General features: G+C 39.3%; 1 pseudogene; it reads left to right on the forward strand.

The window, feature by feature from the left end:
• The first annotated feature begins 984 nt into the window (after positions 1 to 984).
• LOC110563509 (rRNA-processing protein FCF1 homolog) lies at positions 985 to 2868 on the forward strand (annotated as a pseudogene).
• The last annotated feature ends 2384 nt before the right edge of the window (positions 2869 to 5252 follow it).

Below are 5252 nucleotides of genomic sequence, written 5' to 3' on the forward strand. Positions count from 1 at the left end.
TCAGGTTTGAGTTTTCCCTCCACGAGATACAAAGACTAAATGTAGGAAAAAATAGCAGAGAGAAGCTGTTTTTAATATTTCAGTCTTAATTTTCTGTCTGAAAATTTTCTCCTTCCTTCTCTTCATCCATCCGTTCATCTCAGGTGCGTGCGTGATTGTCTTCTTCCTTTGTATCATGCATACGTGATATCTAGCATATTCCCTATGGAATAGCCTGCTCTCAAAAGTAGAAATACAAATTGATGTTGTTTTTCTCAAGCATATTTACTTTTAAAATCTTATCTCGAGTTTGTATTTGGAAATGGCATTCCATTTACTGAGAAATGAGATATCAGTAGCTAATAGGTCCAGGGAACAAAGAACTTCTGATTTAAGCACAAGGTAAGAGTGGATCATGGGCTTTGTGAAGCCTGAAGTAGCCCTTATAGTTGTTTTGGGAATTCTTTGCATAACTTTCTAATTGGAAGTAAACACTAGCACTGTGGCAGTTCCTTGTTCTCCACAACGACACCCCCAACAGCTTAATTCAGATTTCAAATAAAAAGGGATCAGATTATAGTGTGCCTTGCAAAACTGCATACTCATTTTGCAGTTTTCGCCACGGTTTCACTTATTGCAATGTACACACAAAAGAACCTGTGCTAATGACTGCTTGGTACAGAGAGTGACTCAGCATAAATGCTACAAACCACTCATATGAGCAAAATAACAAAATATTAAAAAAATGTTAAAAGGAATATGATTGATGGTTGGAGCTCTTTCTGTTCTTTCAGAGGACCTGAGTTTGGTTCATCGCACCAGAACTGGGTGGTCTACAACCACCTGTATCTCTTGCTCCGAAGGATATGATTGACCTCCTAGGAGACCTGCACTCCTATGGTGCACATAACCTCACACAGACACACATTCATAAACGTACTTAGCAATAAATGAAACTTGGGGTGGTTCTGGAAGAAACAGGATTGCGACATGAACACGGGGAAGCAAAATAAAACGAGAAAATACGTGACTATGAAGTGAACGCTTAGTCTCAAAGATGAAAGACTTAGAGAAAAAAATGGATTAAAGCTTAAAAAAGAACAGACATGGTGTGCCCGGGCACCACCATCTTCTCCTATCTAAGAGGAATGAGAGTGGGGATCAGACCTAGGGAGAATGGGGACAGGACAGAAGACTTGCAGACAGAGAAAAACAACCTTGGGTAGGGGCATCTCCGAGGCAAGCTGGAGACCTACAGCAGGGTAGGCTCCTGGGAGACTGAGGGAGTGACTCGCTGAGACTCCTAGTAGCTGGGAACATGGAGAATGGAGAGGCCATTCTCTAACCAGACAGGACTCCTAGTGGAGGGAGGGGAACACCAAGCCACCCACAAAAGCCTCTGCCCAAAATTTACCCTGCCTACAAGATATACAAGGATAAAAATAGAGCAGAGATTGAGGGAATGTCCAACCAATGCCTGACCCAATCAGAGACTCACCCCATGGGAGAGAGCCAACACTCTACTCTGCTTGCAGATGGGAGCCTTTCATAGCTGTCCTCTGAGAGGCTCCACCCAGCAGTGGATCAAAACAGATGCTGAGATTTACAGCCAAACAATGGGCAGAGCACAGGGAGTCTTTTATTTTATTTTATTTTATTTTATTGATTTATTTTTATTTTTTATTATTAATTACATTTTATTAACTCTGTATCCCAGCTGTATCCCACTCCCTCATTCCTTCCCAAACCCTCCCTCCCTCCCTCCCTCATCTCCTCCCTGCCCCTTTCTAAGTCCACAGATTAAGGAGGACCTCTTCCCCTTTCATCTGACCCGCACAGAGAGTCTTGTGGAAGCTTTAGGGGAAGGATAGAAGAACCTGGAAGTTGACAGGAGCTCCACAAGAAGACCAACAGAATCAACTAACCAGGTCCCAGGGGGGCTTGTGGAGACTGAAGCACCAACCAAGGACCATGGGTAGATTGGACCTATGCATCCTACACAGATTTAGCTGATGGGCAGCTTGGTAGGTTCATTAGTAAGAGAATTGGGAGCTATCTCTGACATGGACTCTGTTGCCTGCTATTTGATCACTTCCCCTTAGTGGGGCTGTCTCACCAGGCCACAGGGGAAGAGGATGTGCTCAGTCCTAATGGAACTTGATGTCCTGGGGTGGATTGTTGTTGGGGGTCTACTGTTTTCTGAGGAGTAAGGGAGGGAGGATGGAGGAAGGAGAAGGAAGAGTGGGGCCAGGAGGAGAAGAGGGAAGGGGTCATGATCTGGATGTAAAGTACATAAATTAAAAAAAAAAAAAAGAACAGAAAAATCCCAGTGTTCTGAAGGAAAAGAGAAGTTCCCCAGTATCCTTCCTGATTATTTTCCTAGTATGGTACTCAACTGGGTCCACCTTGCCACATTTTTGTTGATACCAACTTTATCAACTTTCTTTTTTAAAATTTGCTTATTCATTCACTTTACATACAGATCACAGAACCCTTCCTTCTCTCCTCTCAGTCCCACCCTCTTACCCTTTCCTACCTTCCCCTTCACCTCAGAAAAGGGAAGTCCCCCATACCAATCCACACTTTCTTATTACAGCCAAATTGGATTGGATTTAGTGCTGTCTAATAACAGAAATTGAGAAATTGGGTCAAAAGTATTAAGTGGCTCCAAGGATAGCTAAGGATCCACAATCTCATGGCCATGTATACAGAGGAGAACCTATGCTGATGTTTGCTTGGTAAAGAGAGCAACTCAGCATAAGGGCTACATTGTAGCCGGTACCTTAAAAGAAGAAGCCAGGAGATCCCTGGAGTTCCTATCCAGTGTGTTTCCAACCATAGTACAATATTAAATGGATATTGGATGATTATGAAGCTTCTTGGTTCTAATACTTATAAGACAAAACTCCTGACTTCTTTTTATCAACTTTCTATGATACTAGTTAATTAAGCACTTTAAAAAATACAAATGAATAGATCTTTAAAAAAGAAAAGAAAATTATGACAGAGGTATTAAAGACAAACAAATGAACAACAACCAACCAACCAAACCAAAACACCAAAAGATAAAACATAAAGAAGTGATAGATTTTTGTGCACTTTGGATCCTCTCTGAAAATATTTACAGAGCCTCTGGTACTCTTTCTTTCTTTCTTTCTTTCTTTCTTTCTTTCTTTCTTTCTCTTTTCCTTCTTTTTTCTTTCTTCTAAGATGAAAAAAAACTAATTAAAAAAATTGATCTGAAAATAATGAAGTACTATTGTAAAAAAAAAAAAAAAGCATTTTTAAAGGACTCCATGGTACATTTGCCCATAGAAACAAATGTCTTTGCTGCACATTGCAGCATGCCACAGGAGCTTTCAGATGGTATAACCTGCCCAGCCCACCAAGGTGACCCTGCCATACCTACTTTAGGGACAAGGACAAAGAACGAGTTTTGACCTCTAAACTAATCCTGCAGGTATTTTTCTTCTTTGACAACATGATAACCAAATTCCATCTCACACAATATGAACAAATGATCAAACAATCAAAACAATTCTAAATTGGCCCAGTTGTTCTAGAATGGCTTCTTTTTAAAGCTGACTTTGTACTTCATTTGGTGGGATGGGTGAAACAGTCAGGAGGGTCCGAAGTCAGTCTGGTGATTTTAGACATTCAATAGAGATGACCAGGAACCTGCTCAACTACCCTGAGTCAACTATCTTTGAGTCAAATTTGCTTTTCATTATACAAAATTTCTTTTTAAAAGATAATAGATACTTACTCTTTTGTCGTAGTAAACCCCAACTGCCAACATCTTTTTTATTCTGCTTTTTAGCAGAAAAAGCCACACTGGGCAAAAGGTAGATTGGTTCACTAGACCAGCGCAAACACCCAGAGCTTCCTGCGTTATTCGGAGTGTGAGTGCAGTCATGGAGCTCTGAGGTGTGTACATATCTATCCAGGCAGAGGGAAATCATGTAATTAATTTTGAAGCTGTTATGATGTTTCAATTGATTTGGATCAGAAAAGGAGAACAATTAAGAAGAATCAGAAAACAATATCCCTTTTAGTATTCTAAAGGGAAGAGAAAAATTAAATAGGAGTTTAATTGAAAATTCAGATCTATGTGAGGGAAGAGAAAGCTTTCGTAAAAAGGATTCTTGACATATTCTGGATGCACTAGTACTGGACCAGCATCTTCTGCAAAACAAGTCTGGATTCCAGTGTTGACAGAGCTTTTGGTGGGATGGGAAGTTCAGGTTGAAAGTCAAAGTACTGAAGCAGTTTTAGCAACTTCTGTGAATCTTTGGCTTGAATCCTATTGGGGTTGTTCTAGCAGAGTAATATTTCTCAATATTACTTTTCAGTAGAAACTGTGAAATGTCATTATTTTAGTACATTTATTATCTTCTGTGGGTATTCGATCTTCTGAATGTAACCCTTTAGCCAGGAACCTGAAGTACATGTGCCTGTGTTCAAGGCTCACACTCTCTAACACTGTTGGAACATGTAATGTGCTTATGTAACAGAAAAAGCTCACTTATACATTGCCAAGTTAATTATAGAAGGTAAAAAATTTTAAATTAATATTTTAAACTTTACAAAACAGTGTTGAAGATAAAGCATTAAGAATTACATGACCGTAAAATAGTATCTTTCTATATAACAGTTGGTTACTCATTCCTTAATTAATTATGTATTAAGTGTCTGCTATAATTATAATATTACTTTTTCTTGTCTACCTTTTCTGTTTTCACTAGAAAAAGCCAGGGTTTACTGTGTCCACTAGTCACATAATTTTCTTGTTTTCTATCTATGTTAGCTTGGAGCCTGCAAACCTTACTGAACTCAACTTGAACTCTAGCTGCACATGTGGTGGCTTATGATTATAATGTCAGTGCTGGTGGGTGGGATAGGGGTAGCTGAGGCTTCTGCAATCTTGAGGACAGCCTAAGCTACAAAGTGTGATCCTGACTTAAAGCAAACAAAAAAACCAGAACTCAACTTCAAAAGAGTGAAGACAATAATAGAGTTTTCTCCTGGCAACATGATCTACTGCTTGAAGTGTGATTTAAAAATATTAAAATGCCTACAATGCATGGAAGACCATCTTGTTTTAAAAATTAGAGACTGAAATTAGTGCTAAATGAGGTTTTTAAAGTGCATGACTCCGTTTCATCTGAAGAGTATAGCTGTATGAGCTCAAACCTCCTCATGAACCAGCTTATGAGACCCAGTTCTTTGCTAACATCTAAGAACATTAAAGTCAATAGGCAATAAATAGAAAA

Source organism: Meriones unguiculatus, chromosome 16 (assembly GCF_030254825.1).
Source record: "Meriones unguiculatus strain TT.TT164.6M chromosome 16, Bangor_MerUng_6.1, whole genome shotgun sequence".
NCBI classification, from domain to species: domain Eukaryota; kingdom Metazoa; phylum Chordata; class Mammalia; order Rodentia; family Muridae; genus Meriones; species Meriones unguiculatus.